The 23,028-nt window shown below is 38.8% G+C and overlaps 1 protein-coding gene and 1 long non-coding RNA gene across 19 annotated transcripts in view; both read right to left on the bottom strand.

The window, feature by feature from the left end:
• The window catches only part of VTI1A (vesicle transport through interaction with t-SNAREs 1A), a 367,980-nt gene that overhangs the window by 237,940 nt on the left and 107,012 nt on the right, over positions 1–23,028 (bottom strand). The window lies entirely within an intron of this gene.
• LOC113623420 (uncharacterized) lies at positions 1,977–13,768 on the bottom strand. Its single transcript, XR_003433926.1, has 2 exons — positions 3,145–13,768; positions 1,977–2,691 (listed from the first exon to the last, which is right to left on the bottom strand). It is a non-coding gene; the product is annotated as an uncharacterized LOC113623420 (long non-coding RNA).

The raw sequence follows: 23,028 nt of genomic DNA, 5'->3' as shown, positions 1-23,028 counted from the left end.
CTTCGGTAGTTGCAGAACGCGGGCTCAGTAGTTGTGGCTTGCGGGCTCTAGAGCACAGGCTCCATATTTGTTGCGCACGGGCTTAGTTGCTCTGTGGCATGTGGAATCTTCCCGGACCAGGGATTGAACCCGTGTCCCCTGCACTGGCAGGCAGATTCTTAACCACTGCACCACCAGGGAAGTCCTGGGAAAGGCAAATTATTAACCTATTATAGCTTATTGGAGGACAATTTGGTATTACAGATAAAAAATATTGAAAATATTCATGTTCTTTGGCCCAGTAATTCCACTCTTAGGAATTTATCATTAAGAAATAGCCAGAAATTTATGCAAAGAATTATGAAAAAGTATCCCTATTGCAATGTTAGAATAGTAAAAAAAAAAAAAAAAAAAAATTCAACACAAAATGTCCAACAATAAGAATCTGGTTAAATAAACGTATGATATATTCTTAGGATGAAGTAGTAGACAGCCATTAATTTTTTTCTCAGCAGAATATTTGATGATATGGAAAAGTCTTCATACAGTATTAATTTTTTTAAAAGCTGGCTTTAAAAAATATATATATATATAAAAATATATTTCAGGGGTTACAAACTTGAATGCTTACAGAGGATGATAACAAGTGCATTTGTGATGCGACCGGGTTTAAAAAAGGGCGACCACATGTCCTACATAAATGTGTTCACACAGACACACATCCACCAGCTTGTGATGCTTGAATATTTGCCAAAAATGTTTAGAGTGGTTTATGGGATTATGAGTAATTTTTATTTTCCTCTGTGTGCTTTTCTATTTTTCTTAAATTTTCTATATTAAAAAAAACCCCTTACTTTTATAGTAAAAGTTCCAAAAAATGTTATGAAATAGAAAACAAGAGACAATCAGCACCGGCCTGCTTTTAGACAGAAACACTGATACCTGAGGAGGCTTTTCCTATCCTATTGCAGAGCTCCTCCTGAGGAAGGGTATTTCACTGCCTCCACTTCACAACCCTGTCTATCTTTGACCAAGACATCTGAAAATGCACTGGAAATACTAAAGCAGTAGTTCTCAGTCCTCACTGGCATCTTAAGTAGCTGAGGAGCTTTAAAAAGTACTGTTGCTTACACCCCACCCTGGAGATTCTGATTCAACTGGCCTGGGGTGGGGCCCAAGCATCAGTAATTTTTAAAAGTTCCTCAGCTGACTGTAACGTTGAGCCAGGGTTGAAAACTCCTGGTCCGACCTAAACTCTTCAGATTGCAGCTTAATGTCACTTCTCATTTCATCCTTTAAGAAGATGGGAAAGAAGGTCATCCTCATTCTTTGTATAAGATGCTTATCTCTATTTCTAGTCTATTTGAAATGATGCCTATGAATTTTCTCCTTAAAGCTGCATAGTCCTTCATTTGATAAAAACTCGATTATAAAGCACTGTATCACAGCACTATATATCCCTTTCCTTCATGAGCTTAATTTTAGGTTTATTGACAGGATTACATCATTAATATCTTCCTTTCCTCCACTGGACAGTAAACTCCATGAGGGTAAGAACATTTTTTTTTGCCTTGTATGTCCATAATTTGCAGATTGAGTAGGTGTATATGGGCACCATGTCTGATCATTTATAGGCTCTCTGAGGATGACATTCACAATGCAACCTTTATGGAACTGGGCACTTACTGTGTACAAAGTACTATATCAAATAATGCATGGATATAAACCAAAGCATAGGCTCCAAGTGCTATGATTTAGTAGGGCAGAGATGAACACAGACGGCTAAATGCATCACAAAGCCTAATGAAGAAACGACACTGCACAGGCAGAAACCCAATGGCATCAACAGATGGAGCAGTGGTTTTTCTCATTGGGACTTTCATGCAAGTGTTAATGGAGGAAATATCATTCAAGTTAAGCCTTGGAGGACGAACAGATGTTGATAGTTAGAAAGGGTGGAGAAAGGGCACTTGCTGCTAGAAAAGATTGCCTCAAACTTACGGCTTAAAACAACACAAATTTATTATTGCACAGTTCTAAAGGTGAGAAGTCCAGGTGGGCACGGCTGCTTCCTCTGCTCTGGGTCCTACAATGTCAAAATCAAGGTGTTGCCAGGGCTGCATTCATTTCTGGAGGTTCTGGAGATGAATCTACTTTGAAACTCTTTCAGGTTGTCAGCCAAACTCAGTTCCTTGTGGTTGTAGGACTGAGGTCTATGCTTTACTATTGGTTATCAGCCAGAGACCTCTCTTAGCCCCTTACACTGTCTGTATTCCTCATCGCATTGCTCCTTCTGCCTTTAAACCAGCAAAGGTACACTGAGTCCTTCTTACACTTCAAATCTCACCAACTTCTCCTTTGGCTTAATTCTCTTCTGCCTCCAGCCAGAGAAAGTTCTTTGCTTAAAAGAGTCCATGTGGCTAGATTGGGCCCATCAAGTTTAGGAAACTCTCCCCATCTTAAGCTCTCTAATTACATCTGCAAAGTCTCTTTTGTCATGTATTGTAAAATATTCTCAGGTTCCAGGGATTAGGTCATGGACATCTTCAGGGGTCCATTCTGTCCACCATGCCAAGTAATTTGCAGGATAATCAGATAATCAGATATGGTTGGAGCACAGATGTTGGGAAATATGGGGAAGGAGCTTGAGAGTCTTGAACACCAGCCTGAGATGTCTGGATTTTATCTTGACAGCAAGAGGTGGTTACGGCTCTGAGAAGGTAAATTTCATATACTAAGAAATATAAAATTGTTTCAGAAAATATCTCTTGTAACTTAATTCTGATAACACAATAGGAAGCTGAATGCCTGTGAATGCCGTTACAGCCCAGAACAGAGATACCTTAGCTGAAGCTACTTCTCTCTAGAGTTGTGGCTATCTTTCTGTACACGAATTATTATCCTGGGCACATCTTCTGTTCTTGTTCCCAATCTCTGGTCTAATGAAATAAATAAGTAAATAAATAAATAGTCTAATTAAATAAATTATATATATATATAAAATATGTATGTACTTCACATACACACATATAGAGAGAAGTAGACCCTTGCTCTGTGTGTGTATCCAATACTCTATTTTCCTCTTTGTAACTTTCCCTGATTCACTAAACATACATTTTCATTATCATCTCTGAGTAATAAAAAAAATTATTGATATCAACTCACCCACGTATAGGCTTTTGAGTGGCTACCAACTTTCATCTCTTGCTAAACATCAGAAACATGGCTAGGACTCAAATACCCCTAATAGAGATTAGGGCAAAAACAACCTGGTGGAAAAGTAAGCTATGTTCAGTTACTGAGTTCATATTCTGAGTACAAAAATATTGTATCATGACAACTAGAAATCTACACTTAAATAGCACCCTAACATTAAGGTTTGGCCCTTCAATCCCTATACACATTAAATCTATAAAAAGGAAGAAAACTATAAATCATCATCTTTAAGGAAATGCACATTGCAATTCTCGTGAAATAAATTCAGGCTTTCACAACATAAATTTTTTTCTCTTATGACTTAATACTTGTGTGTGTAGTAATAATTTCCTGGTCAAGAACTCAGATTCTGATGCCAGAGTGCTGGTTCAAATCCCCGCTCTACCGTTTTCTAGTAGTGCTGCTTTCAGTAAGTTACCAAACTCTCTGCGGCTTCCTCACTATAAATGGGGACAAAAATGATACCTACTTCAGAGGGTTGTTGTGAAGACCTGACACATGTAAAGTACTAAGAACACTGTCTAAACATCGTGAGTGCTTGACAAATGTTAGCTATTCTCCTTACTATTATTTTTAGATAAGTGAGATGTTATTCTCTGCAATTCATTTCCCCTCCCCCCTCCTCCATTTCTAAGGGGAAAGAGGTTTTAATTTTATAAAGACAAACCAGTTCTCAGACACAATAATTAAGGCAAATAAAACAGTTTCCTTAGAAGCAAAAATCTTCCACATTTGCCCTTTCAATGTAAAACTTTGAAGAAAAGAAAAGATGAAGAAGCATAGGGTTGAAATCTACAGGCAAAGTGATTATAGAAAGCTGCATGGATGTTTCTGACTGAAATAAATACCTCCCTTCCTGCCAGGAACTGGGTTCTGAGCATGACTGAAGGTGAGAGGGGAGGTAAGAGAGCTGCACAAAGCCTGGAATAAAGGAGCAACGTGATTAAACAAACTCATGACACAGTGATGACGTGCACGGAAGTTAACGCTGCCAGTTAAGAGGACGTGTTGAACACATATTATAATGAAATGCATTCAAGCCCTACACAATGACAGACTGTGTGAAGCATACGGACTGGCAGAGCTCATAAAACTTATGGTTCATGCATTACTACTCACCGCTACTTCCTACCTGCAGTTCTAAGAAAGACTCAGAAAAAGCCTGCCTTTAAACCATTCGGAACGAAGCACAGCCTCATCCTTCTTTACGGTCTCAGTTTATAAGAGGGTATTATCATTCTTTTCAAAGGAAAACATAAAAGTAGCTCCGAACTGAATAAGCATAATTATCAAACGTGTTACAACATAACATTTTCAGTCTTTCACTGAATGACTTCAAACATTCAACAAGTGATATTTCCTATGTACATACTATCCTGAAGTAATACTCTGAAACTTATTACATGTACTACTTTTTAGTATGGATTTGCTTTAGAAATTAGTCATTTTTTTCAAAAGGAAAAAAACTTTGTAATGATATGGCCTAAATTGCAGCTTTTTTGGAGGAGCTGGAAAAACTACATTTATTGCTTTTTGCTCCAGGCCACTCATATCTCCGTATATATTTCTGTTGCTTGTCTACTCTTTCTTTTCATAAAAATACATTCAATGTAGACACATACACTGAACACACAACTGCAGCTTAGTTCAAGTTAGAAGACACTGTATCAGCTCCTTTAAAAGCCTCATAAAGTTTTCTTTGCACAATTTTCCTGTCTAAATCCCCCTCATTTTTCTTTCATGACATCAGAGCTGCAGTGGTTTTTAATTTCATTTCAATGGGAAAGATGTGGCTTTTCAACTTTATTTTACTAAAACCAACAAAGCACAATTTAAGGGTAAAACACAAACATGCACACACAAACACCCTTCTCCTCATTAAAACAATGCATTAAGGATGTAAGAAAGCATCAGAGGCACTTAAAACAGTTCAGGAATTTGGAGGGAGGGGAAGAAGGCAAGTCTAAAAGTCACTTTCCTCTCAAACGTTGAGGGAAAAATAACCTTCAAAAAATCCTACTACTTTTTTGTAATACATTTTTATAATTTCAGTTATACCAGTTGGAATCTAATTCTGAGTATAGCTGTATTTGTGCATTTACTAATTAAGCCATCCAAATTATGGGAGCAGCCCTAGATAATGTGCTCGTTACATTTAGTTCTCTAAGAAGTGTAACTTAATAGTATTAAATTTTCAACATTTTCTGCAAAGGTATCTTTTGATATCGAATTTCAGAGAATTCCATTTAACATACCACTTTACAGGTTCTCCTTCATCAAAGTTTATTAAACTTTCTTTTTTCCTCTTCATTAATGTGTAACAGTTAGAGCTAGGTCCTTTTCCCTTGATATTCTTTCCAATTCCTTTCCCTTAGTCATATTCTTTTTTAGTCTCTGTGCCAGTTTCCATCCCAGTTTTTAGTATGATATTGTTTAACTTTCTTTCTCTGTGTTATAGACGCTTGAGAACATATACTCCTCTGAGGTCTTCACAGTAACTATTGCGATGGTAGGTACATGGCAAGTATTAAATGTGTTACATGAATTTTGGGAAAAGAGCATTCACTAAGAACATTTATAGAGCTGAGGAACGTTGAATATGCTTTTAGCAACACCAGAAACCGAAAAGTAATAATTTCCAACAAATCTGATGTAACTGAAGCATTCTTGCAACAATTAATTATAATACCTATTAAAAGATATATTCATCAATGGGCATCAGGGCCCATTGAAACATATGATACCCTACTCAGATCCTAAATCTAAAGCCTAAGAAAGTCAGACAAACAAATGAAAAACAGGAACCTACATATATAAATGGATGGTGCTAGGACAAGCTAAGTGTATGGATGTGGAATTTCTGAGTTTAAATTTCAAGGTCCGTGAAAGAATAAAACATGTTTGCTGCTAAAAAACCACTGGCCATTTTTAGACAACTAAATCACCAGTGGTTACCCTAAAACTAAGTGCCATGATAATAGGATGTGCAAAATGGAGATGTTGGAAATGAGAAATTGTGAATTTGTTTACTTTGGTCTTTTTTACCATGGCTATGAGAATAACTGTTTTGACTTCCGACTCTGCTAACTGCAATTGTTTCTAAGGAGATTGGCAAGAGGAGGGGGAGGGATCCAGAGAAAAGCAGCAGAGACAGAGGAAAAAAAATGGAGAGGAGGACAGAGAGATAAGGAAGTGGATGTTAAAAGACTGATAATAAAACTATGACTTGCTTTTGAGATTAGAGGTCATAGGCAATCGCAAAGTTACCCTTTATTTTATGGATGAAGAATTAGTAGGTCTCTGTGGGAAAGAATCTGCTTTATTCTGAGCATTCTGAAAAACCATAAAGAGAAAGGTTATTATTTTTTGCACCTATTACGTTCATTTATTCGTCTTCCTTTCTGACTGATCATTTGAAGACTTCCATTTCCCATCATTGTTAGATATTTTACTGGCATTATTAGCAGTTCTAAGAAACAATCCAAAGTAGGTTATTTCTCTTTTCTAAATGAAATGAGTTTATGCCGATAACACAAAAGGTCCAGAATAAATAGCAACTTGGGCGGAGTACAGCTCTTCCTTGAATGCTTTTTTGGCTGCGAAAAAGAATGTTGCCACAAAAATCTGTTTTGCATCATCTAAATGCTTGAAACAAGAACACATAATTTAGAAGGGAAAAAAAAAAAAAAACAGTGGCTGCCACTTAGCCATAAAGAGCAAAGTCGTGTTAGAAATAGCTTCCCTGTGATATTTTGGTGCACTTCTGGGTTTTTTCAGCAATCGACGTAATTATGCGGTTGGAGAGGGCAGTGTTTACCCACATTCCCATTTATACACTGTACACAAACAGAGGACTTGACTCCAGCAGTCTGATGGGCACACGGGTCTGTGGCCGCCATCCCTGACCTCAGCCGCTGAGGAAACCCAGGTGGTTTTATCAGACGTAAGTGCAGTCTTTAAACTAGAGAATATTGATATCTGATTCTGCTTCTGTCTGTCCAAAACACCCAATGCTTTCTCTGCTTGAGTGCTAGATTACAGATGTAGAATACTGTTTACATGCGCTCTGTCGGTATGCTAATTCTCTCCATAGTTACTGAATTATGATGCAGAGGCGGAGGAGGGCGCGTGACACAAGCACCCTCCCCCCAAAATCCATAACTTTGTTGTTTCTTTGTACAACTTGATGCCAGAAATAAACCCCTATATCTTTCCCCATGGCTACTCTGCAAACTTTGGAATGATTTCTAGGAAGCAGAAAAAGGAAACTTCTGCCTATTAGAATATTCGAGCTTATCAAATCATTTCATATGTTAGGATGACTATAAATGCTAACTTTATTGTACAGGAAGTTCTTTCATGAAAATGACATTCTTTTTCAGTTAAAAATGTTCAGATGTCAAAACTGGCGCAAAGAAAAGTAACAAGCTGTAATCGTTGTTCTATGTAGCACTAGTACAGAATCATGTTTTAAGTATCATACAACTCCATCTATTCAGCTGGCACCCTCTTAAGTGGCACACCCGTTTCGTCGGGCTGATGGCCAAAGCCCTTGCATGAGTGATTCCGAACAGTGGCATACCTCACCCATTCACACATGTCTAGTACTGTCTGCAACACTATTTATACAAGTTGAGATGTGAATCGACATTTTGTAGTATACATTTTCTTCTGTGTGTCCCCTTTATTAAAACTGGGCTGGCTCCTCGTAGCATTATATATTCTACAAGTTGATCCACCTTTAATAAAGGACTTAGCTCATGTAGCCCGTGCTACTAAAATGACTGTGGGACACAATGCTCATATGTTATTCCATGATAAGATTCTGGAATCTTATGACTAATTTTTTGCAATTCTATTTTCAAAACCCTGTCAACCTTCACTACAAATATAACATGGATACTTAGAACTAAGTGTACTGTTTTTCTATATATCTCTCTCCCTCTCTAGAGAGATATAAAAACATACATAAACATGGAGAGAATGTGGATACATCATCCCAACTCACTGCATAGAAGGACGCTATGGAACCTCCCTGAGGCTCTGTTTCCTTATCTGTTCAGTGGGGATAGTAATTCTACCTATACTCCAAAGATTGGTGCAAAGATTAAATGTGGAAATGCTTATAAAGAGCTTCGTACGTTGCCCGGCCCATAGAAAGTATTCAATATCCACCCTGAGAAAAGCTCAGTTTGTTGTCAATCACAATTTGAACAGGGACAATAAAGCAAGTTAAGAAACAGGTGGAGGAAGCTGCTGTTTCCAAAGGCACATTCTATACTCTACCTAACATCACAGGTATACTCTGCCTGACATCACAGGGGAGTGATGCATGGTGGTCCATCTGACATCAGGGTACACAGGACATATTATTTTGAGATACAAAAGTCATCTTGGCATATTTGGTCCTTTTTATTGCGCTTTCCCTCATTCTCCTCTCAAGTATTTCTCAGTAAAGCCATGTGAAACGGCTAGACTTCATGAGTTCTTGAGGTAAGGAGAAAAATATACTTTATAAATTCTTCCTATTAATTTCTGTAACCCACTCTGATGCCCAAGTTCAGCCTGAATTACACTGACTGGTAGTATGCTAGAATTTTCAGACTAGTAGCAAAACCACCCATGATATTAACATAATGCTAAGGAGAGCAGGGAAATTAATAGAGGAAGAGGATATATAAACTTGTATCTTTTCTGAATCTGCAGTTACGTGCTCTTTAAATACTGTTGTAGACTGTAAACAAATGGTTTTCTCAAACTTCAGCGAATTTGCCCCCCTACGCCAGTTAGATCTGAACTTTGACACAGAATGTTTTACATATAGGAGAAGAAAAGGGTACATTAGATGTGACTGCCATATGACAAGGCAACTTGGAGTATTTTGAAAAAAAAGCTACTCTGGCAGTAGAAGAAAGTGCTGGCAACGTGCACCAACGTAACTCGTCTGTCACTTTAAGAGCTGAAATAGGAAAACCTGTACCATTTTTGTACCTTTGTTCATTCTTTTCAACTCATTCGAAGTTGCCCCCTGGGAGTTAGCCCTCCACCAAAAGTCTCTTTCAGTACACAACTAGCTCTCTCTATTAAGCGTACGCACCCCTGCTCTGCTATAACACTGCTTCCTTTGTACTTGCCTGGTGAACTGATCAGCCATACGGTACAATGGCCACAATTACTAAATTACACTGCCTGTCACTGCCTTTTGTATCACACCTCTAACAGGTGCCATTATCAAGATAGGCAAATTGTAATAATCCATTCACAGCATCCACTGCCTTAATAATGTATTTTTTTATTTTACATAATCTGTGTGTGAATACCACAAGGCATTTGAATAGTTAGTAAATACGTGGGGCTGAAAGACCGAACTGCATGGAATGCAGCTACCAACAAAGGCGCTTAGGACAACAGACCTGAATGCAACCACATTCCTGATAAAGCAGATATACACATAAATATATCCCACGCAGAAAAGGGCGTCCGGATTTGAGGGTTTTCGAAAGCAAATTTAGGGGCCTGAGAGAGTGAATAACAAGACTTAGCAAACGGAAGTTGTTACCCTGGGTTTAAAACCCCATATGGTGCCCAGGTGAGCACAGCCACAGGCATCCTCTGCTGTTGTCGGCAGCACCCAGGGCCAAAAAGCACAAGAGAATCATGAAAGCACCAGCTGAGCCATGGGAAGCCTGCTCTTGATCACTGTTTACCCTTTTACTATGACCCCTTTCCGGCTTTATCTCTGTAAGGTGCCTACATGCATATAGGACATGAAACGTGACCATTTAAACGATCTGTGAAGTTTACAGAAGTGCTCCGGTGAATACATGTGAATATGTGTGAATACATGTATCAGCAAAAATGCCTCCCTTCCTGAGTATCACGGTCAGTGGTCAACTTGAGTTGATGGAGGTTTGCAGTCTTTATTTTCCTGGAGGTTGTTATAAATAAGACAGATATACTCACTGGTGTCCTTCAAAGTCTGGTGCATGATGGTGGCCTCCTGGTGGCTGGCCTCACAGAGGCTTCATGTTTACAACATGACGACGTCTCCACTTTTGAAAAGTGACTAAAAACACTTTCAAATTATAAGGCTCTAACCAAGTAGAAGATAGCATTGCTATTATGGCTTAATAATTCAGAACACTTAACCAAGTCTAAGCATTGCCTTGTTAAGTCATAACAAATGAAAGAAGGTAAGAGTTTCAGAGCTGCTCCTCTACCAAAGTTGTTCTTGAACCCAGTTTTAAAAACCACTACTTCTGTGCCACCTAAAAGGCACAGCCATGCGTTCAATGGTTTCAATTAGCCATATAATCAGGAAAACCAGAGAAGCCTCCACAATCAAGAAGACCAGTGATGGCTCTACAATTTCCAGGGACTATGAAAGGTGTGTCAAGGAGGAGAGGGTCAGAGAAATTGTCTTGAAGCTGCACTTGCACATCAAGCACGCTATTTTTTACTTAGACTGTATGTTAAAGATATTCCAATTGTAGTGGTGAGTACTTTGCGTATTTCACTTCTCCCCACAAATTAAGTTGTGACCCATCAATCTAAAATGCCTTCGGGAGGAGGGAGCTTGGAGAGTTTCTCCTTCTCCAGTCTGCCCCTTCAATTCTGCCACTGGTGGGCAGGAAATGCTACCTGCTAACACAAACATTCTGTCCCTGATCTATAGATCTCCATAAATCTATACATGGATAAATGGAAATTCCAGAGTCTATCCTACATCATCATCATTTATTAAGGGCGTACTATATGCCCTGCATTGTGTAAGGATTTTACATTATCACATCTAATCCTTCTACTAAACCTGTGAAGTGGGTACTATTATTATCTCAATCTTGCAGATTAGAAAAGTGAGGCTGAAAGCCTAAGTAACTTCCCCAAGGTGATTTTATCAGAGTCCCAATAGAAAATAGACCACATAATCAAATTAGGTAATTTAAGCAGTCTTTAATAAAGAGACTATTTAAAAGGTGTGGGAATCCACAAGGCCTGGCACATTAGCCTGGGACAAGCTAACAGTGGGCAAGTTACGACCGCTAGGCTTAAAGTGGGAGGGCAGGAAGTGGTTACCAGGACTCTGAAAGAAACAGCCTTGGAGACGGATGCAGCCAGTTCAGTGCAATACCACAGGAAGAGAGCTGGCAGAATCCATACCCCGACCTTCCTTTCCTCCCTGTGTTCCGTGTCCTGCCAGCGCTCCCCACTGGGTGAACCTAATTGGAACCCAGAGGGCAAGGGAGCCCATTGGTGTGGTCCATACAGTCTGTCATCCAAGAAACAAAGCAGAGTGGATGTGGGGAAGGAAAATTTATGTTCAAGCGGTCATACAGTGAGTGTGTAAATGCTAGCTGGGCTTGGATTTAAATCCAAATCTACTGCTATTAACCACCAGGCTATAAACTGCCCTCTAAGAAGACATGTACGTTTATAATTCTGGTACATAATTATTGCTAAGTCTTCTATTTTTAAAACCTCTTGAAGTCCTCCACATCTCCATTCAGCCAACTGGATTCTCACATTCCTTCTCTTGCCTCCTGGTTCTCTGTGTACACTGTGAGTGTCAATCACCCAGGGCCCCCCTTTTCTTCCTGTCCATCACCCTGATTTGGCCTCCCACTGCCTCCCCATCTGGCCCACCTCCCACGGTTAGCCATTCCAACTTTGCACTCACTGCTACCCTACCATCGCTCCTCTTTGTTCTCCTGTCATGCCTACTCTGCCAGTTCTCAACAGGCGGCGACTTTCCACTGTTTGCTTTCTTGGCTCCTACTCCTGTCTGCCAAGCAATCCTGGGGAGACCTGCGAGACCACACTAGTGAGCCCGCTCCAGACTTGTGCGCCCAGACCTCAGCTGGGCACTCACGGTAACTCAGCCACCTCTGACTCAGCTCGTGCTGAGTCCCCTTGACATTTCCTACAGCAACTATTCTGAGCCTTTCCCACCTCCTTCTAAGCCCCTGACCCTGTCCTTCACTGTCAGGGAGTAACGGGGTTCCTTGTTTGGGATCATGACGAACCTTCTGAAGTTCTCTCCTTTAGAACTCAACATTATTCAAAATCCACTCTACCTCCCTTTTCCTTCACCCCTGCTTCTGAGGAAGCGTTTAAGGTTACCTCTTCAATGCGTGCTGTTGATTCCACCCCTTTGCACGTCATCAGGTCCTGAAATGGGCAGTTACTTTTCTTCATATTGGCATCACTACGTCTCTACCAGTTCCTACCTCTTGTTCCCAAAACATGCCCAGGGCTCTCAGGCTTAAGGAAAAAAATATTAACTCTGATCCTTATCAGTCCTCACCGTTTTTATTTCTCTACTCACTTTTTCTTAAAAAGAAAAGTCTAGGACCAACTTCCCCACTATTCATGCTCTCTGACCCCTCAAAGCCACCACTTCCTATCTTTTTGAATGCTCTCCAGGTCTTCTGAAGTATTAGATTTTTCTCAGTTACTTCTCTTTCTTGAAAAAAAAAAAACCTCTCTCCTTCTAAGGCTTCCATGACGCTGCACTGCCAGGAGTCATCCACTCACCCTCTTTACACACCCTGACTCCTCTCTCTCCCATGAAATGCAGACTTTCCTCAGCATCCTAAGGCTCTTTTCTTCTGTATAAATATTCTCTTGGTGATCTTATTTATTCCTCTGGCTTAAATGTGCTTCCATAAAGTAGTATTTATGAGATGACTTTAAGTGAAACATGAACTGACATTTTTTTATTTGGATACTTTGTTTAATCTAATCTTGGATGGCATCCACCATAAGATGCACCATTTAAAATATACTACTTAGAAAGCGGCTGCCAATTAAATTATGACACAATGCTTTCTTATCACTTAAAATTTTAATTTTATACTTATTCAAAAGATCTTTTAGATTTCTCAGAGAGTTTTTTTATACATCACTCCTGTGCATGCACAGAGGGAGATATAAGCAAAACAAATGGGTGAAGGTTTTCCTAAATTGTTCTCACAATCAGTGTCCAACTCTTCTGAACCACTTTTCAGCTCAAGGTCATTGATATCCTCGGAGCCATCAGGAGCATCAGGGATGTGACATTTCTTAAGTGTCTTAACTACTCTCTCTGGGATTCTCTTCCATGGTGCTGATACTCATTCTGCAAGTCTCCATGCTTTCTTCTTTGTACCAGAAAGTCAGGTTCTCAGACAACAGTTAAAACTTATATTCTTTTCTCTAAAGATCTTTAAATGGTTTGTTGACTGAAACGTTGAGAGACTGCAGTTTTTCACGCATGCCAAATTGGCTCATGTACTGACAATGACAAGTATATCTCCACCGCTGCCTGGCCAACAGAGTTTGTAAGATGCCATCAACTGTAAAACACCCTAATTTCGGAAACGTTAAATTGTGAAAAGATGTGCATCTTACAATCATGAAACATGGTAATTATGCATTTATTTTCATGGGTATTTTAAAAAACTATATCCATCACATCAAACTCACAGATTTCACAGATATTATTATTTAGAATGGGCTATGTTTTTATTTATTTATTTTTAATTAGTTAATTTATTTTTTGGCTGCCTTGGGTCTTCGTTGCTGCGTGTGGGCTTTCTCTAGTTGTGGCGAGCGGGGGCTACTCTTCGTTGTGGTGCATAGGCTTCTCATTGTGGTGGCTTCTTTTGTTGTGGAGCATGGGCTCTAGGCACGTGGGCTTCAGTAGTTGTGGCACACAGGCTCAGTAGTTGTGGCTCGTGGGCTCTAGAGCGCAGGCTCAGTAGTTGTGGTGCAAGGGTTTAGCTGCTCCACGGCATGTGGGATCTTCTTGGGCCAGGGCTCGAACCTGTGTCCCCTGCATTGGCAGGCGGATTCTTAACCACTGCACCACCAGGGAAGTCCCTTAGAATGGGCTGTGCTTTTAAAAAGTGAGTTAATTTAAAACAGATTTTTAAATGTTAAGTAAGAGTATAAGTATTGGTTAAGTATGGCAAAAAGCTTTTAAGTAGCACTCAAAAGGCTAAAGTTTGAAGTACACAGGCTTAAATTATCATCACTTCAAGGACGACTTATGTTTACATATCCAGCTATAACCTCATTCTTAAGCTTCAGTCCCCAAATTCCAGCTGCCTGCTCAACAATATTACCTGGGCACCTTGTTGATACCTTAAAACTCAGTATCTTCCCTGCAAAACCCATTCCTCCTTTCAATTTTCCTTTCTGTTAATGGGACACGTTTTACTCAAATGGAAACCCTGGAACCACCTAGGATTTCTCCCCACCCCTCCCGTCACTGCATGCCCCCAACCACCTGTCCTTACAGCCAAACTGTCAAGACTTGTTGATCCTTCCTCAATGATGTCTCTTGCATCTGTCCTCTTTTCTTCATTCCTAATTCCACAACTCTAGTTCAACCTTAATTAGGACTTCTATAGCCTGCTGCCACAGTGTCCTAAATGCTTTCCCTTACCACTCTTTCTCCTCTGGGCTGTCTTATATGCCATTGGCCAGGGTCACCTCCTAAAACATAATTATTATTGGGTCACTTTTTTGTCACTTTTTTTCTTCACTTTTAACTGTTTATCAAGGAGTGTGAGGTCTGCTGCTGGTACATAACATCTTTTTTACTTTAATATTTATACAATTACTTATGTATTTAGGTATTAGAAAAAACTTAACTGGAGCATCTAACTCATGGTTTCACATAGGACAAGGCCATGTAATACAAAATTTCAGTCTTTTTAAAGTTGATTGATAGAAAACTATTAAGTAAATAAAACTAGATGGTGGTACATAGATGAGGTGGAAAGTGTGGCTGTGGTTCATAAATGCTGGACCTTTGGGAAATACTACCTTATAGCGTTTACAGTATGCGGTATACCTCTGCATGTTTTATGCTCCCCATTAGAATACACAAACTGTAAATCAGGACTAAAGAGGATTTATCTGTGTATCCCTAACACAAACTGTGGATCATGACTTTGTAGATGGACTGTAAAATCAATTTAGAAATCAAGACTGGAATTTTGTTTTTTTAAAAAAAAAAAGATTCGAAAATATTAGTGTACATTACCCACAGCTAAAAAGGGTATTGTTTTATGAAATATGTTTCAGTTATGTATGTGTATATGTGTGTAATATGCAACGTGATGTGAAATGTATTTCTTACTATGTCATGATCTAAAATATTTGAAAAAATACGGCCCTGACATGTATAGACCCATTCCCTGGACATATTATGCACTCAGATATAGGACAAGGGACTTCTTGATGTAGGTACCAGAAAACATCTTATTTTTAAATCTTCTGATTATGAAAGTAATGCATTATTAAATTTTTACCATTATAGATAATAGGGGTAGGACCTTATAATCAACATCCCACCCCAAGATAAATACTCTTGATAGTTTGATACTTATTCCAAAGTTCCACTTTGAAAAGATTTTATTTTCTCTATATTCCAAAGTTTATATTTTGAGAATGGCACAGTTCTGAGACTATTAAATATGGGTGTCACCTGCATGTCAGCACAGTGCATTGTACTTCAGAAATGACTGGGTAATTAAAAGCATACTAAAATATTAATAGTATGTGTGTAGAATATAGGTAGGGAAGAGCAACTGATAAGTAGAAATGGGACATTCTGGCCTTTTTAGAGGAGGCAGGATGAGAATGGGCAAAAGGTAAACATATAGAATGAACAGAAAATCGTCAAGGACACTCTGAGAGGTTTAAACTTTCCTGTACAATAAACAGGTAACTGTAAACAATTCACTTCAAGAAGACATCATGGAAAATAATGGAACAGTATTAATTGAAAAGAACAATCTAACTGGTAAAAATATGAAGTCTATCACACAGATTGTCTTAAATGTCTCCAGTGCTGCCTAGAAAGTAAACAAGGCAATAAAATGATTTTATGACTGTATCTTCATAAACAACCACAAGAATAACACAGCGCCATCCTTCAAGTTATATCTTAAACATTAATTAATTTCATAAAGTAAAAGGTAATTTAGTTCTGTAATTACTTGCAAATTTTCTAATTTAAATGAAGATGATGTTAATTCAACTGAGCTATAAAATAAGGCCATCATGTTTCCCTGGAGGACACACACATCAGGGACTAAGATGAACCAAACATTCTTGAAAACACGATGGACACAGAACAAATGTTTACTGCAGGAAGCAGAAAACTGCTATACTTCTGGCTGTTATCAAAATCCATTCTTGCAAAGAGAGGACAAACATCAGTGATATTTAAATGCACATGAAGAATATCTTGATTTATACATTTATGAAAACATCTACAAAGATTATAATGAAAAGATCCATAAATTAGATCTGTATGTCAGTAAACCAGAAACTGAAAAAGAGCTACTGGAATACTACCCAACTTTCATCAGTTTTCTGTGCCAAGAGAAAGACATCATTAGGTGAGGGAAAGCAAAAAGACTTTTAGGCTGTGAAATCTCAAGAGAGAAATCAATCATTCATTCAACAGATATTTATGTAGTGCCTACTATTAGCACCACAGAGAGATACAGTGGTGAGCAAACCATACAAGGTCCCTGTGGTCATGGAAATTGCATGTTAGTGAAGCAAAGTACAACAGTGATCTGGAATCTAGATATTTCCTCTGCCACTGACTGGCTGTGTAAACGTGGAAAAGTCACTTAATGCATCAGGGACTCAATTATTTTATCTGTTAAAATGAAATGGTTGAGCTAAATCATTTCAAGGAGAAAATGCAAATATTGGGGTTCAAGATTGGGGACCACCATTCAAATAATTCAGCAATAGAGCCTACTGCCAGCCAAGTCAAATTCAGCTAGCGTGGGCTTCCCTGGTGGCTCAGCGGTTGAGAGTCTGCCTGCCGATGCAGGGGACATGGGTTCGAGCCCTGGTCTGGGAGGATCCCACATGCCGTGGAGCAACTGGGCCTGTGAGCCACAACTACTGAGCCTGTGCGCCTGGAGCCTGTGCTCCGCAACGAGAGGTCGCGACAGTGAGAGGCCCGCATACCGTGATGAAGAGGGGCCGCCACTCGCCACAACTGGAGAAAGCCCTCGCACAGAAACGAAGACCCAGCACAGCCAAAAATAAATAAATAATTTTATTAAAAAAAAAAATTCAGCTAGCGTTTTCCTTTCTTCATCTGGGAATTTCCATAATTAGACCAGAACATTAAAGTTTTCCCTGACCCAATGCATCCCTCTACACTGTACTCACTGATTTCATTCTGTCTTGCCTATGAGATTCATGCTCTTTCCAGTGCCTAAAACAGTACCCGTCACTTAACTGATATGATTTGATTTTTTAAACTCAGGTATCTGGGAACCAATGAGTCAGAGAATACAATAAGTATTATAATTTAAGTAACTCAGATAAAATGGAATTAAAGCTACAGTATTCACTAGGAACCTGCAGACATCGATGAAAATGAAAGGTTACACTCAGAAAAAGAATCAAACATTTTAACGATTTATTTTATCATATGCTGAAGCTTTGGGGGAACATTGTTAAAGTATAAAACCTAAGTTAAAGTAGACTCTGGCATTAGTTCTATTTCATTTAAAATAAGGAAAAGAAAAAAAAAGAGAAGGAGTTGTTTATTGGAATTAGGATTACTGCCTCACTTGTTCAGGCAACATGACAGACCTGTTGCTCTGAAGGGCCATCTCACAACTAGATCTAGGATCCACCTCAACTAATATGCATTTTTAAAGCGTTTCTTACTGAGCTTGCTAGAAAATACGGGGATCTCCAGAAGTAGGAGGAAGTACAGAATGAATAATTTTCCTAAAGGCACAAGGACATGATGAAGTTGGAATTAAAATCTGTATCTCTTTGATTCCATGGTCTTTCCACTTAGATTACACTGCCCCCAGGTAAGTAGGACAGACAGCAGACAGACAGCAGACACAATCTCCTTTAGGCTCCAGTATTACCTTTTCGTTTCTTGAACATTTTCACCAAACATACAAACATCATTGTCTTTTTATGTGTATCAGTGAAACAATTTCATGGATGTTGTTTGGTGGAGTTCATGGATATGGTTTTCTTTCCAATAAACACACCCTCTGTAATAAGTAAGAGTTGCAGAACCATTTAATGCAGGCACCGGGCAGGAAAGGGGGGCATAAAGAAGTCTAAGGCTTAGTCTTGACTCCCAAGGTACTTAAGACTATTTCAGGTAATGGGGCAGATGCCACAAGGTGAACACGCACACAGCTAGTGAGCAGTAAGGGCCTCGAACGCAATCCATTCCAGGGGTCACGAATTTTGGGCTGAATGCTGGCTCCAGTCACATCTGTTTGGCCAGCACAATGTGTTTAAACGCCAACTTTAGGTGGGGATACGCTCCCTCAAATTCAGCTACGATAAGCTCAACTCACTATGTTACGTGGTTACATGTACGACCCTCCTAGCATTTTGCATCTGTCACCCCTAATAAACTTAAAGCATTATAGGGTTTGGGTAACAACTCATCTATCTAGCACTGTGGTGAAACGGGGTATTTTAGGAAAGAAAATTTTCCAGATAATTTAAACTGATTTAACTTCAAGCAACAAATATTTATTTGATTAATTAATGAGAATCTTCTAAAATGCACCATTAAAATACACTTTATTGTCTCCTTAAACAAACAATAGAGAACATTTCCATTTTTTTTAATTGACTTAACGTTATTATTACAAGCAGCCATTATTTGATTGTTTAAAGACAGTTTTATGGCTCTCTTTCTTTAATGGTAATTCTCTTACTTCATGGTGTCTAGCCTTCTTACTTTAATTTAACCCTTCTGCTGAGGGCTGGGCTGAGAAGTAAAATAAGCAAACAACTAAAGAATTGCAAAAACAAACCTTTTTAAGGATTTAGATGGAGGAATAACATCAACAACACCCACCACTAATACCTTTCACTGAGAGCTAACTAGGTACACAAAAATGCTATCATTATCTTCATTTTACTGACGATGAAACTGAGCCAGAGAGAGATCAGTTTTCCAAAGTCACACAGCTAGTAAAGCAGGACCTAAACCGAAGTCTAATTCAAGCACGTGCTCTCAACCACTACCTTATAATGCATGCTTTTGTTGTGGGTTTTTTTTTTTAAAGCATCCTAAGATATCTTTCCAAGGTTAGTGTTGTCCCGTGGAAAAGAGCATGTATGTTTCCTTAAAATGGATCACTGGGTGTATGAGACATTACTAGTCTTTTCTTTGGAGTATAAACATGGAAAGAATAAACAGATGGGAAGATTTTTTACTTGCAGCTTAGGACAAATATCAAGTAGAATGGGGAATCAAGAGGCCACGGAAACTCTAATACCTGCCAGTTAATCTCATTTTGAATTAGCCACTTCATCTCTCAACTTCAATCTCCTCATGTGTGAAATAAAAATAAATACCCATATACCACAAAGAGAATACTCTGAAGATTAAGAAAACATAGGGGATAGCATAGTATAGCACCCAGCACATAGAAAATGCTCGATAAATACTAGCTGCATTGGTTGTTGATTTTTCTCATCTGTAAAGTGAGGATAATAATAATACTCACAGGGCTGTTTCAGAATTAAAGGAAATAATCTACATAAACTCTTTAACATGGTGCCTGGCACACAGTAACTGCTCAATAAATGTTTACCAGAACTGTTTTTATTAGTCTATTAACTCTCTTACCTCAGTTCTTTCAGCAAAAACTAGGAAGGAGGCACGTGGAAAACTTCTAACATAGATGGTAACTCGAAGGAGACAAAATGTGCTGACTTCCTTCACTGAGGCCAGAAGTTGGTAAGAAAATGGATACAAAAATTTAGCCGGCATTTTAGCCTCTTCAGAGAAATGTCCTGCACAGAGGTACTCAGGCTGTTATACAAAACAATGTTTCATTTTAATTTTAAACACTTTATTTAAATATTTCGTTTTCTTTCATTAAAGGTACTACTTTTGTTGGCTTATGTCTCAAGATATGGGTCAACATTCACTGATCTTTCAATCTGAGATATATTGTATGCGAATTTACCCAACTGAACAGTGTATCTGAACGATTAGAAATTCTAGGCTCAATCTTTATTATTCCTTTGCTATTGGAGGGCCAATATTGGGTTTTCTTTTCTTTCTTTCCTTTTTTTTCATAGGAAGTCTTTCCTTGCTTTGCCACAGGGCAAAAACGAAGGAAACAGGGAAACTGACCTTAAATATGCGACCTTCAGGCAGCTATCAGTTTCCAAACTTAAAAAACATTTTTGTACACAGGCAGTTTAGAGTTTGTTGGATTCCCAGATGTATGCCCTGACTTCATTTTTCACAAAAGATAATTTTTATAGTTTACTATGATGCTGTTCAGGGCAACATTTCACTTTGTATTTGAAAAAGGACCAACAAATAAACAAGCCATATAATTGTATGAGATGCTGTGCAGTGAGCTTTTAAAGTAAGCTTTTAAAGAAGAAATTGCCTTAATTATGTCTTCGAGTATCTGAGCACCAAAATGCAGGCAACTGGTGGTATTAAACGGACACTTTGAAAGCGAAGACAATTCTCCAGAGAAAAACAGAGTTTGTGGACAAGCTCATGGAATTTCAAAGTACAGGTGCTCTCAGGTTCATGCATGCTTCATACATGCAAGCAGTAAGCCTCAGAAGACAGTATGCTTCAGAAACACTGGAAGTTACTTCTTAGAAGTGAAGATGCCTGGGCCACACCTCCAGAGATTCTGATCTGGTCAATCAACATCGGGGCATAGGAAGCTGCGTTGTTAGTAAGCACCCAGGTGGTACTGATGCAGTTTTCTACCCACTTTCAGAAGCGTGCTCGTAGCAACATCACATCACCACCTTCCAAAGTTTTCCCTGGATACCCTCTTTGCTAGTCAGCTCTCATTCTCACCAATGTACAGATATTTGCCGGCAGCATTACAGATAACACTGCTATGGGAGTTGGCTCCATGGAGAGGGCAAAATGCTACCTCTGCCTTCAAAGTATTAACTCAACAGATGTTCCAACCTACCTTTCAATTCTGTTTTCTATACTAGAAGTCAACTGGGATAACTAAACACTTTAGCATGCAATAATGAAAAAAAATAAGGGAAAGGACTTCAGATTGTCCTTCATTTGGATTGGGTACTTAACTTCTCTGGACCTCAGTTTCCTTGCTTGTAAAATGGGAACAACAGCACCTACCTTCTAAGATTATTGTGAAGATTGAATGAAGTGTGTGCTTGGGTCACAGAAGGCATTCTACAAATGGTTGCTCCCCTCCGCACTTCTAGAAGGCCTGTAATGAACCTATGTGAGTTGCACCTCTTGAGTGCGTCTGCTCCATGGCAGAAAAGCACAAAGAAGAGGTGGTCAAAGGAGAGTTATAGGAAGCAGGAGGAAAAGCATGAAGACTTCATAATCCCCAAATTGAATAAACCATACAAGTTAGTAAAATATGACCATTTAAACGTACCTGGTAATTTTTAGCTGCTGGGTAATGCTATAGGATAAGATTGGGGATGTTATTTAGAACTCTGCAACCTCTCAAAGGAGAATCACCTGACACTGTTTAGTAAACAATTCTCTTAGCTCCATACCTGGAGCACAGGAACACAGAGCTGCTAATATGAAAAGCTCCATCACATCTTGGTGTGTGCAATTCCTTCTGAGACTTGTAATTTGGTGCTTATATTTGAGACCATACTTTTTTTTGGTCTCTGTCCACAGTATCTTAACATGTATAGCATATTTCTCTTGATACGTGGGTTTAAGCTGCTCTGAAACAGCAGTGAAATATCACCTTGGGCTTCACGATGAATTTTGGGTACATAACATAGCCTTACTTTAAGTGAGATGATATCAAACATGACCGCCAAATAGTGAAAGTCAATCTAGTCATTTTAGGAAGCAGTAACATTCTAAACAAAGGCCAATCTAGTTCTGCCTACATAGATGTGTGCCCTATTTAAGTGCTAATTCTTAGTACTCTTCTTCCATTAAAACAGTCCTCCTTTCCAGAAAGAGCCAGACAATCTAAGGTCATAAACAGAGAGACATGTTCGACCATACCCTTTGGAGTAACTGTGTTACTCTTTGATTTGGACAAATCACCAATACAGCACTTCCTGAGTATCTTAAATCACAACGTAGAGATATTCTACAAGTAATAGACTAACAATATCAATTACCCAACTTTGCAGATTCCCAGCACACAGTCTGAGCTACACTACCTTTGCTTTGATACCTCTATTCACTATCAAAAAAAAAAAATTTAAGTACATTAAGAAATAAAATACATGTTAGCCTGATGCTGTAAATTTCAAATCACACTGTTAATTCTAATATGATTATTTAATATCAGAAACTTATTTTTCTTAATAAAATTAAGATGATATAAATGGAAGCAATAATACATTTTCACATCATATTCTCGGTAATGAAAAATAGAACTGCCACTCATTTATGAATTCATAAACTGGTAAAAATTACACTCCTAACAAACCACATTTTATAAAGTAAATTATGTTATGAGCTCTATGCTGTACTACATACAACAGATTTTTATTTGATCCAAGTAAGGTTTTTTTCTTAGGATAAACCGAGATATTGTGTCCAAATTGAGTCAGCCTCAGTATAAACAACGGGGAAGACCTCCTGAACATGTAACTGACTGATGAACGTATTTTCTAGAAATCTTCCCCTGAAGATTCACATATGAAGCAATGGGGTGCTCGTGGGTAAGTGTTTATAAGCAGGGGCACGTGAGGCCTCGGGCGCTGGGGATCCAAGGAGGAGCCTCATTTGCCAATCACACCAATGTTTTTGGCACTTTTGCCATGGGTTAGTTGTATATATTATTGCTTAAATTTTCAGTCCCAAACTTCTCC

This window comes from Aethalodelphis obliquidens, unplaced genomic scaffold (assembly GCF_003676395.1).
Source record: "Aethalodelphis obliquidens isolate GAN/ISIS:26980383/991018 unplaced genomic scaffold, ASM367639v1 scaffold11, whole genome shotgun sequence".
In the NCBI taxonomy this organism is placed as follows: domain Eukaryota; kingdom Metazoa; phylum Chordata; class Mammalia; order Artiodactyla; family Delphinidae; genus Aethalodelphis; species Aethalodelphis obliquidens.
The sequence above is the reverse complement of the archived record's forward strand: the minus strand, read 5'-3'. Positions and strand labels throughout refer to the sequence as shown.